Source organism: Sorex araneus, chromosome 4, assembly GCF_027595985.1.
Source record: "Sorex araneus isolate mSorAra2 chromosome 4, mSorAra2.pri, whole genome shotgun sequence".
In the NCBI taxonomy this organism is placed as follows: Eukaryota; Metazoa; Chordata; class Mammalia; order Eulipotyphla; family Soricidae; genus Sorex; species Sorex araneus.
Genome location: NC_073305.1, coordinates 33,438,990 through 33,451,643, shown reverse-complemented (window position 1 = coordinate 33,451,643; position 12,654 = coordinate 33,438,990).

The following is a 12,654-nucleotide window of genomic DNA, read 5'->3' as shown; positions in this document are numbered from 1 at the left end:
CTCTAAAGCGGTAGTTGTCGAAGTTGATTGCACCTGAAACAGATTTTAAAATTTTGAACCCTGGGTTCTCTCCACTCCCCCACTTCAGAGATTATTCTGACATAATTGTTATGGTTGTTGTCAACCATGTTACTGGGGATAATTAGAGAGACATGAGGAGTTTTAAAAGCTCTCTTGGTGATTCAAATTAGGGACATTTAACAACCTCTGCCCTTAAGAAGAAGATTCGAGCAAGGTTTCTTAGAAACAGAGGAACCCAGTCCAAATCATCAATTCTTAAGAGTCATACTTTAGCTTTAAAATACAACTAACTGATTCAAGGAAATAAAAGTGCATTTAATCCTAAAAAATCCACAGCTGGCTGCTTCAGCAGAAAATGTCCTAGCTACCAAGATATGAACTCAAAAATACTAGAACTTGAAAACTTGGCTTCTGGTTGTGATTTTCTATTTACATAAGCCAAGAAGCTAAAAGATTCCCACAACAAGAAAAATACTTCACACCAAGAAAATAGGCAAGACATGGCCAAGGAGATGACTCAAGTACTTTGAGCACATGCTTTACAAGCAGGAGGTCAAGGTTGGATCCCCAGCACTACATGGTCCCCTAAATATTATTGAGAATGATCCCCAAGAACTATGCTGGGAGTAGCCTGTGAACACCACTAGACTCTAAAAATATAGGTGAGAAGGAAGAACTAGGATATTAAAGGACAAAAAACAAGGAGCATTCCCTCTCCTGTGCATTGAGTATAAATTAAGATATTTTGCAATAAAAAAATTGAAATTCTTAAGGCAAACATTATAGGAGTCTAGTCAGCATAGAGGGAGCAAGACTGGGCTGTCATAAAACCTTAAGTTATTTGGGGGCTGGAGCGATAGCATAGCGGGTAGGGCATTTGCCTTGCACACGGCCGACCCGGGTTCAAATCCCAGCATCCCATATGGTCCCCTGAGTACCGCCAGGTGTAATTCCTGAGTGCAGAGCCAGGAGTAACCCCTGTGCATTGCCGGGTGTAACCCCAAAAGCAAAAAAAAAAAAACAACCTTAAGTCCTCAGAGTATCTTGCTAATAATCTACTTTAAAAACAAGATAATTAAAACTTACTTCATAGGGTTGGATATTTTCTTCTTATAAAGTTCAACCAGTGCTTTATATACCATTGACATCAACCCCTTATCTGATGGGTATTGTGTAAATATCCTTTCCCATTCTGTGGATAGTCTTTGTATTCTGGTCACTGTATCTTTTGCAGTGCAGAAGCTTTTTAGTTTAATGTAGTCCCATTTGTTGATCTCTGTTTTTACTAGATTGCTTAGTTCTGTGTCACCTTTGAAGATACCTTTATCTTCAATATCGTGGAGGGTTTTGCCGACCTTGTCTTCAATGTACCTTATGGTTTGTGGTCTAATGTTGAGGTCTTTAATCCATTTTGATCTGACTTTTGTGCATGGTGTCAGGTCAAGGTCTAAGCCCATTTTTTTGCATGTGGTTGTCCAGTTGTACCAGCACCATTTGTTAAAGAGACTTTCCTTGCTCCACTTCACATCTCTTGCTCCCTTATCAAAGATTAGATGGTCATACATTTGGGGTTGTGTATAGGGATATTCCACCCTGTTCCATTGGTCTACGGCTCTGCCTTTGTTCCAGTACCATGCTGTTTTAATTGTTACTGCTTTGTAGTAAAGTTTGAGGTTGGGGAGGGTGATGCCTCCCATCGTCTTTTTACCAAGAATTGTTTTAGCTATCCTTGGACGTTTGTTGTTCCATATGAATTTTAGGATTGCTTGATCCATTTCTTTGAAGAATGCCATGGGTATCCTTATAGGGATCGTGTTGAATCTGTACAAGGCTTTGGGGAGTATTGCCATTTTGACAATATTGATTCTCCCTATCCATGAGCAAGGTATATGTTTCCATTTTCTCAGATCCTCTTTTATTTCATGGAGTAGCATTTTATAGTTTTCTTTGTAGAGGTCTATGAACAGAAACTTTACCAAGGAAGAAATACGAATGGCCAAAAGGCACATGAAAAAGTGCTCTACATCACTAATCATCAGAGAGATGCAAATCAAAACAACCACAAGATACCACCTCACACCACAGAGACTAGCACACATCCAAAAGAACAAAAGCAACCACTGTTGGAGAGGATGTGGGGAGAAAGGGACCCTTCTACACTGCTGGTGGGAATGCCGACTGGTTCAGCCCTTCTGGAAAACAATATGGACAATTCTCAAAAAATTTGATATTGAGCTCCCATTTGACCCAGCAGTACCACTGCTGGGAATATATCCCAGAGAGGCAAAAAAGTATAATCGAAACAACATCTGCACATGTATGTTCATCGCAGCACTGTTTACAATAGCCAGAATCTGGAAAAAACCTGAATGCCCTAGAACGGATGACTGGTTGAGGAAACTTTGGTACATCTATACAATGGAATACTATGCAGCTGTCAGAAAAAAGGAGGTCATGAATTTTGTATTTAAGTGGATCGGCATGAAAAGTTTCATGCTGAGTGAAATGAGTCAGAAAGAGAGAGACAGACATAGAAAGACTGCACTCATCTATGGTATATAGAATAACAGAGTGGGAGACTAACACCCAAGAATTGTAGAAATAAGTACCAGGAGGTTGGTTCCATGGCTTGGAGGCTGGCCTCACATTCTGGGGAAAGGGCAACACAGAGAAGGGATCACCAACTATAATGTAGTCGAAGGCCATGTGGGGGAAGGGAGTTGCAGGCTGAATGAGGGCTAGAGACTGAGCACAGTGGCCACTCAACACCTTTATTGCAAACCACAACAGCTAATTAGAGAGAGAGAACAGAAGGGAATGCCCTGCCACAGTGGCAGGGTGGGGTGGGGGGAGATGGGATTGGGGAGGGTGGGAGAGATGCTGGGTTTACTGGTGGTGGAGAATGGGCACTGGTGAAGGGATGGGTTTCCGAACTTTGTATGAGGGAGGCATAAGCACAAAAGTGTATAAATCTGTAAATGTGCCCTCACGGTGATTCACTAATTAAAAATAAATAAATTAATTAATTAATTAAAAAAAACTTACTTCATTTCTTCTTCCTATAAAACAGTTTTCCTTTCAGTCATTCTTTAAGATTCTATCTAGATCTATTGACTCCAGTTGCAATTCTTTGCTATCCCCCAATAAAAGCGTTCCAGTTTGCCTGCTGACTTGCTCTTTTTCCCATTTTAGGTTAAAAAAAGTGAAAAGAATAATCCGAAATGTTAAAAATCCGACAGCTAAAGCCAGCCATATGACAAAATCCCAAAGTTTTTAAGTTCAGCTCAAGGGATTTGACAATTTAATAACACACAAAATGGTGCATACAGGATTGGTGTGACTCCATGGCAGGAAAGAATTCATCTTTCTTCAATCCTTTTCTAGAAATTAACCCTTCAATTTTCTAGGTCACTCAGAAACCTGCCAAGTCTCCATTTTATTTCATGAATAAAATACTTCTCAGTCACCTTCTTGGCATATCAGAAATGACTGCTGGCTCTTGAAGTTCCCCCATATTTGAGCTCTTAAGACTTTCATTCAACAGACACAGCTACCATGGCACATTTTTATAACTCATTATTTGTTATTGCCCTTATTGCTTCATATTTTAATTATGAATTACTTAAAATTGATGCTTTCAATGAAATATAAACTTCTTTACCCTACACATATTTTTCCCAAGATTTAACACTCAGTACACATGTATTTATATGTGCCCCAGCTCCTTCAAGTGTAATAACCAAGTGCAGAACCAGAAGTAAATCCTGAACACTGCTGGGAATAGTCCAAATCTCCTCTTTCCAATAAAGAGAAAATTGTGCAAATCCGTATGGGGTCATGTGATTTATGAACATAAAAACTAGTGAAATTTGTGGGTTTTTAGATTTTGAGTTAATTAAGGGTCCCTCCCCTGTGAATTTATTTGCTTTTTTTCTAGATTACACTTGTAATTTCTTTCAAAGTTTTTACACTATAATGAATAGAAGGAATGCACGGACATTGAATTGATTTTCTTTTCCTTTCTTGAATATTTGTGGTGCTGGACATCAAACCCAGGGACCAATACAGGCAGAGCAAGCACTTCTCTTGTTGAGTCACATCCCAGGACCTGTATTTGACTATCAACTGCATTGTAATTCAGATCCTCCTTCATTATATTTACCTTTAATAAGAGAACAGTTTAGCAATCAAGCTGAAATTAGCTGTTGTCTATACTTTGTCTGTACTTTGTGTACTACAAAGTAGTGTATACTTTGACAAAAAGCTCATTATAAACTTGCATATATAGAGTTATAGAGAGAGGAGAGAGAGAGAGGAAGAGAGAGAGAGAGAGAGAGGGAGAGGGAGAGAGAGAGAAAGAGTCCTGACTGCTTCTGTGCTACCAGGCTGACAGGATACTTATCTCTATACCCTCTGGGGCTCCTCCAATTTCCTCTCCCTAATGCTTTGCCCCAGGGGATATATGCAAGCATCTTCTCAAGTTCTTTCATTATAGGTGGGGTCTAGCCACAGAGAGTGGGTAGCATCTCTATGAAATCCTTTAATTATTAGTATCACTATCACTATCACCCCGTTGATCCTTGATTTGCTCCAGTGGGCCCAGTAACATCTTTATTTGTCCTAGCCCTGAAATTTTAGCAGCCTCTCTTTACTCGTCCTTCCCAGTGGTGCTGCATTAGAGGCTCTTTCAGGGTCAGGAGAATGAGACCCATTATTGTTACTGTATTTGGCATATGAATACACCATGGGGAGCTTGCCAGGCTCTCCTGTGTGGGTAAGAAAACTCTCGGTAGCTTGCCAGGTTCTCTGAGAGGGAGAACTAGGCTATAAGATACTAACAATATTAGTATATTGTTTTTATTTGGGGACCTATTCTGTTGGGCTCAGGGCTTATTCCTGGCTATGTCTCTGTGTGCAGGGATGATTCCTGGCAATGATTGGGGGACCATATGCAGAATCAGGGATGAACCAGGGTCAGCCATATGTAAGAAGCACTTTAGTTCTTTTGGCTCCCTAAGAATTGATGGAAGAGAGATCTGCAAGACAGATTTTAATTAACAGTGCACTGAGTCCCACAGAATGGAACTGGCATCTGATTGGTACATGGAGTTGCTAGATCTTAGGCAGGGAGTAATAACTGTGAGAGAAAATCTACAGCAGAAAAAAAAATTTAAACCTTATTTACAGAGGCAGGTCTACCTTGAATGTCCTCTTCTAGTTTAGAAAGCACTCATTCCAGAATTTGAAGAGGTAATCCTATTGATAGGGTGACAAACAACCAGGCAAAGAATGAATTTTGGAATGATGACTCCTCTTGTCTTTATGTTTTTCTCCCACCATCTTCACCATCCTTCTCTAAACTCTTCTTTCACACCAAAGTTTTCAAAAAGTTTCCCCTATTTTGCCTACAGTGACCACCTGTAAGCAATTTCTCTAATATTCTGTTCAAACTACCCTCCTACAAATTAAAACAACAATGAAATATCATCTCACACCTCAGAGACTGGCATATATCCAAAAGAACAAGAACAACCAGAGCTGGAATGGATGCAGAGAGAAAGGGTCTCTCCTTCATTGTTGGTAGGAATGCCAACTGGTCCAGCCTTTTTGGAAAACAATATGAACATTCCTCGAGAAACTAAAAATTGAGCTCCCATTTGGTCCAGAAATATGGCTTCTGGGAATATACCCTGGGAACCCAAAAACACACAGCAGAAACGCCATCCGCACTTCTATTTTCATTGCAGGACTGTTCATAATAGCCAGAAGCTGGAAACAACTCAAGTGCCTGAGAACAGATGACCAGTTAAAGAAACTATGCTAGTATAGTATAGTATTCCACACAATGAAATACTATGCAGCAGTTAGGAGAAATAAAGTGATGAAATTTGCTTATAAATGGATAATCATGGAAAGAATCATTCTAAGTGAAATGAGTCAGAAAGAAAGGGTCAGATATAGAATGACTGCATTTATTTGTGGACATAAAAAAGATAGTGTAAAACTAATATCCAAGGCCAGGGGAAAACAAGAACCAGGTCAATAGTTAAAAGCTACCACAAGTGTGTTGGGACTGGAAGGCCACCCATGATAGAGATGGGACCAGTATGACAATAATAGTTGGAAGTGATCATACTGGACAAGAATGGAGTGTTAAAAGTAGGTAAAACTATATATAAGATAACCTTTCAGTTTCTGTATTATAAACCATAATGTGCAAAAGGGGGAAGAGGGTCTGTGTGCAGGGATTATTCCTGGCAATGCTTGGGGGACTATATGCAGAGTCAGAGATAAACCAGGGATACCACCTCTGGGTTCCCACACTGGCTGCTCAAGGACCTGTGTGTGCAGTGTGTGAACAAAGGGAGAGAGAGAAGCCTCTGAAGAAGATAAATAATGCACTTGCTATCCTTGTGATTCAGAAAGAACCACCTACCTCCTACCATACACACACACACACACACACACACACACACACACACACACACACACAGGGACAGGTTAGACAGCAAGCTCCAGGCTGAGACAATTGCAGAGGATACTATGAGGCTGTCCCCCTATGGGCTAGCTGTGCTAAGAGGCATGGACTAGAAACCTGTTGACAGTATCAGCCTCGCTTTCAATAAAGCTGCAAAGCCCATTTGCACTTATATACTCATCGCAGCACTGTTTACAATAGCCAGAACCTGGAAAAAAACCGAGTGCCTGAGAACAGATGACTGGTTAAAGAAACTTTGGTACATCTATACAATGGAATACTATGCAGTGTTAGAAAAGATGAAGTTATGAATTTTGCATATAAGTGGATCAACATGGAAAGTATCATGCTAAGTAAAATGAGTCAGAAAGAGAGAGACAGACATAGAAAGATTGCGCTCATCTGTGGAATATAAAATAACAGAGAAGGAAACTAACACCCAAGAATAGTAGAAATAAGTACCAGGAGGTTGGTTCCATGGCTTGGAAGCTGGCCTCACATGCTGGGGGAAAGGGCAGTTCAGATAGAGAAGGGAACATCAAGTAAGCTGTGGTTGGAGGACCCACTTGGAAGGGGAGATGCGTGCTGAAAGTAGACTAGAGACTGAACATCAATACCCCTATTACAGAACACAACACCCAAAAGGAGAGAGAGAGAACAAAAGGGAATGCCCTGCCACAGAGGCAGGAGTGGGGGGGATAGGATTGGAGGGTGGGAGGGATACTGGTTTCACTGGTGGTGGAGAATAGACTCTGGTGGAGGGAGGAGTGCTCGAACATTGTATGAGGGAAACACAAGTATGAAAATGTGTAAATCTGTTACTGTACCCTCATGGTGATTCACTAATTAAAAAAAATTATTTTAAAAAGCTGCAAAGCCCCTTGTCAACACTTGATGGCCCAACGGGTTAGGATTGGACAATCACCTGACTGAGGTACTGACTATGGCCATTACCAACCACAACAAAATAAGGAGCAATGGAAGGGAAAAGAGCATTTGGGATACTAGTACTTAGAGGCACAGTGGCGGTCCATCTGGTCCTCACCAGGACCTCTAGGAAAGGTGGAAGGCCTTGATCCTGATAAGTTAGGGCTGTAGTTTATGAGGCCATGGAAGGTAAGAGGGTCAACTGTGAGTGAGTACTACCTGCAGGAGTTAGACAGTAAATCCTCAGTCTCAACAAGATCACCAACATTTGTCCCAGGCAACAGAATGAACCAACTTCATCCTGGAAGGCTCAATGGGAGAACTCAGAGAGGAAGCAGAAATGCCTTCTAGATGGACAAGATGCACCTGTCAAGAAGGGGTCTGGGATCCAACACTGGCTACTCAAGGACCTTTGTGTGCAATGTGTGAACAAGCAGCACGAGGGTGGCCACCTTTACAATACCGAGATAACTACGGAATATATCCTGAGTCCAGTTACTTCTGTTTGTCAGACAGATGAAGGCCAAGTCTTGGAAAGGCTGAGGGAAGACATGCTTAAACATGCTGAAGACATGCTGGTCCCCAAGATTGAGAGTCCCCAGATGTTGGTGATACTTGGACACTATACTGGAAAGGTGGGCCATCTGCTAAGTGGGCACTGAGAATTGAGCCAAGTTGTAGTGCAGCTGCAGAAAGAGAATCTGCTGGTGGAGTTTCACTGTGATGTTGTCTGCCAGTTTGTGGGACCCACTGACTCAGACTGACCCACTTCTCTCCCCCAGGCTCCATCAATACTACAGAGTACGAAAAGCTACCACCTGCCTAAAGGTGTAGAGATAATTATTTCTGCCTCTGCTTGTAGGGAAACTTGAGAATAGACAGGGTGTTAGCCAGATGGATCAGAAGGGAGGTAGAAGCAAACCTAGTATTTACCAAAATTTAGTATATAGTAAAAAAAAACACATTTCAAATCCTGACTTTAAAAAATAATGATCTTCAACATGCTGAGCTATGAATGGATCAGCAAACCCTACTTATAGCTCTACCTTCATGAGCTCATAACAAGAGAGAGAATTCATTTTACTCTCTCCCAGAATGTAGAAACTAAAAAATAGATGTTCAGGTGTCTGGAATCCTGAGCTTGGAACAAACTCCTGAGGGCATGTCTGTTTATGAGCCCCATTCTTATTCTTTGTCCATACCAGATGTCCAGAAGGTTTCTGAGCCTTATTGGTTGAATTGCAGGGCTACTTCACAGTGGAAAATGGGATATGTTATCCCTACTTTCCAAAGGAGTTTGTTTTAGCCAAGTATTTGACTAGAAGGTTAAAAAAATGAGGGAAAATATGAGGGGCAGGATGAGCCATACCTGGCAGTACTCATGTCTTACTCCTGTTTCTATGTTCAGGGATCACTCCTGGCTGTGCTCAAAGGACCACATGCTGCACTGAAGGGTTGGTAACATGCAAGGCAAATGCCTTAACTTTTTTACTCTTTCCAGCAAAGGGTAAAATTTCTGTGTCACAGATGCGTCTGGTTGCTCCAGGAAGTTCTTTTCTCACAAAGGTAATTGCTAAAGAAGTTGCAATTTTTTCCCTATATTTTTGTTTTATTTGGGGTCCACATCTGACCATTCTCAAGAATTATTTCTGGCACAGGGAACACTCCTGGAGGGCTCTGGGCACCATCTGGTTTTCTGAGGATCAAACCCTGGTCAGCCACATGCAAGGCAAGCATTCTACCTGTTTTATTTTCACTTCAAATATTTTTTCCTTGTGTAAAGGTCTGAGAGAGATGAAAATGCAAGAAGGCAGAATTCAGGGCACAACTGTTTCCAAATCTTTCCCGATCCCTAAGTTTCTTGTTTAATATCAGGTGTTGGAGTTAAAACTGGGCCCACTGCTCAGGACTCTTTGTGTGTGAGCACAAGATGAAAGAGTTCAGACACACAAGACTCCAGCAGTCAATGAGGACCAGCTGCTGTCTCTGCCACTTAGTGCCAAGGAAGAAGCTAGAGCTCCAGCAAGTTGACCACCTCACTGAACCATGTGCCCATAGCTAAGGGATGACTTGCAAGCCAAGTATAATAACCCTAACATAAGGTGCACTAAGACAAGCAGATTTGCTTTTCCTATCATTCCCAACTAAACCCAGAACTGAAGTGTTTTCAATATTGTCCAAACACGGCCTTGAAGGCAGTGAGAAGCCTCTTCCCAGTTTTTCCAGTTCGAGAGTCATCTTTGTGATCACACCCTGGGAATTCCATGATATGTTGGACTTTTTGGTTGTACAGAGTAAAGCTGTTTATTAAAAGAAGAAAAATATTGCCGTTAACTGTTCCAGGATTCCACTTGTCAGGGCACTTTGGATGTTGGCAAATCCTAATTAACAAGAAACTTAATCTCTAAAGTCTAGGGTTTACAGGAAATCTGCTGTTTTCTCCATGTTGGCCAAGTGCTAGCATATTCATGAAGGCACCAAGGTGAAAAGCAAAGCCACAGAAGAACAATACTTAAAGGAAACAAGGAACTAAACTGGAATTTGTCATCTCTACTTCAACAGAAGATGTCATATCAAGAAAAGTTCAGGGGTTACCAGCTAAGGAAGAACTTAGTAGAATGGAAAAAAAGGACTGATTAGCTGCGCATAAAATACACTCAACTTTAAGAGACCATAAAGGAGATTTTTGTTTATGGTGTAGGTCCTCCAAATGTCATGGTCTACCTGAAATATGCAGAGATGGAAATGAAGAATCAGCAGGTGAACCATGCCTGAAAGCATCTGGGACCAGACAATAATAGACTTGGCTTGTCATCCAGCTTTGGTTCTAGTACACCTACATAGAGGAGATGTTGGAAAACATTGCTGGTGCCTGACAGGTGTTTGAGTAATGGTTGTTCAAACTGTGTCAGTTTGCCAGCTCCTTAAAGAGGTGTATTGGCTTCCACTATTAAATGAACACTTGGTTATTTATAACCATGTGTCAAAAACTGGATTAGGTATTCCTGATTTGAATAGAAATTAGGACATTTGGCCCATGTCTGGAAAGCAAAAGAGAAAACTTGTAATTTCTTTGGAGAGGAACGTATGTATCAATAACTTTATGTTGCCTTTGCCAAATGTGAAGAAAATTATAAAGTATTTGAAAGAGTATGAGATTTATAAAAAAAAATCCTTCAATCAGATTTCTAAACAAAAGGCACATGAATCCTTTAAAAATTATCTCATCTTGCGAATGTTAAACCATCCTTGCATCCCTGGGATGAATCCTACTTGGTCATGGTGTATGATCTTTTGAATGAGTCATTGGATTATATTTGCTTATGTTTTGTTAAGGATCTTTGCATCTGTGTTCATTAGGGATATCAGTCTGTAGTTCTCTTTCTTTGTGGTATCTCTGTCTGCTTTTGCTTCATGAGCGGAGGGGAGAAGGCAAATGGAATAGAGAAAAGATCACTAAGAAAATGATGGCTGGAGGAATCAGTTGGGATGGGAGATGTGTGCCAAAAGTAGATAATGGACCAAACATGATAACCTCTCTGTGTCTGTGTTGCGAGCCATAATGTCCCAAAGTAGAGAGAGAGTATGAGGAATATTGTCTGCCATGGAGGCAGGGGGAAGGTAGGAAAGTGCGGGGGGGAGTATACTGGGGATATTGCTGTTGGGGAATGTGCACTGGTGGAGGGATGGGTATTTGATCATTGTGTGATTGTAACCCAAACATGAAAGCTTATAGCTATCTTGCAGGGATTCAATAAAAATATTTTTTTTTAAAAAAAGAGGCTAAAAAAAATTATCCCATCTTCGACACACAAAAGAGTCTCAGAGTCGAGCAGCTCACTACAGAGATGCCTCTGGACTTCAAGTCAGGCCAATTTTACCTGGGTACCTCAGACGGGAGTAGGCTAACGTTATCCCTCAACCTGCCCTCTAAGAATCCCCATGGCCGGCAACTTCCAGAATCCAATGAGAAGCACAGGTATGTGGGTTCAGTCACGGCAGACTCCAGACCACATGGTTTAGGGGATAGGCCAGTCCTTCTCGTCTTCTCATCCCTATGGAACTCTGGAGGTCACACCCACAATCTGCCTGCTATTTAAGCTACTTAAACTCCTTAATAGCCATGATCCAGAGACACACAAAAGAATCTCAGAACCAAGCAGTTCACTGCAGAGATTTCTCTAGACCTTAATTATCTAAAATTTTAGAATTCCAGGAGGAACATCTTATGCTATTCATAACAAGCAATGCAAAATAAATTATCTAGCATCTGCCTTTTTTGGCAGGTTTGAGCGGTGGTGGGAAAATTCAAAATAATGGTGGTAGGAAGGTGTAATGGTGGTGAGACTGGTGTCAAAATATTGAATGTGATCCATTATTGTGGACAACTTTATGAAAACAAATTTTAAAAAGTAAAACAAAAAATTATTCCATCTTTGAGTAGAAGTTTTGTAAGACATTAGTGAGCAAAAAAATTTGGGTATGAGGAAGATGTGCAGGCTAATCTACAATGAGTGGCTGGTGGCTGGTGGCTGGATTATGTGCTTCTGTTTCAGAGTGAGGCTGACTCAGAATGTGAGAAGTCTGAAAGTCACCTCACTCAACCTAGAACAGAGACACTGGGGACACTACATCTAACTTTGGGTCCACTTCGTTCTCTATGAAGAATTGGAGGCCAAGAGGACAAATCCTCACTGGAGCTGGTCCCGTACAAAAAGGTCATCTCTATCAAAATGTAATTATATGTCCAATTTGAGATTAGAACAAAGAGATCTGCTATTTGTCAGAAGAGTGTTGGGAAGTCCCATAGGAAAATGTCCCAAGACCAAGTCATTTAGGGGTTCCATGCAATCGTAGGTACAACTTTGTGAATTTAACCACTTTATGAAAATTCCTTGAATTCAGACCTAAAAATTTCTAATACCTCTTATTCTAAATTCTAAAATTCTAATTCTAGGATACCATGACATCAGACCTCTCAGCAGGCTGTTTCAAATGGGGCAACCCAGAGGGGAGAGGGAAAGGCCCTTCCCCACTCCAATGGAGCCAGTCCAGGCAGCCTAAAACCTCCAGAACTCAACTCCGCCATGCTCACAGCCACTCTCCACATGCTCCGAAGAGCCTCACCAATGAGTCAATCTATTCCTATCCTTATACTTTATACCACCAATATACCAAGAGTGACATATCACATTTAATTGGATTTAAAGTAGAAGGCAACCAATCTT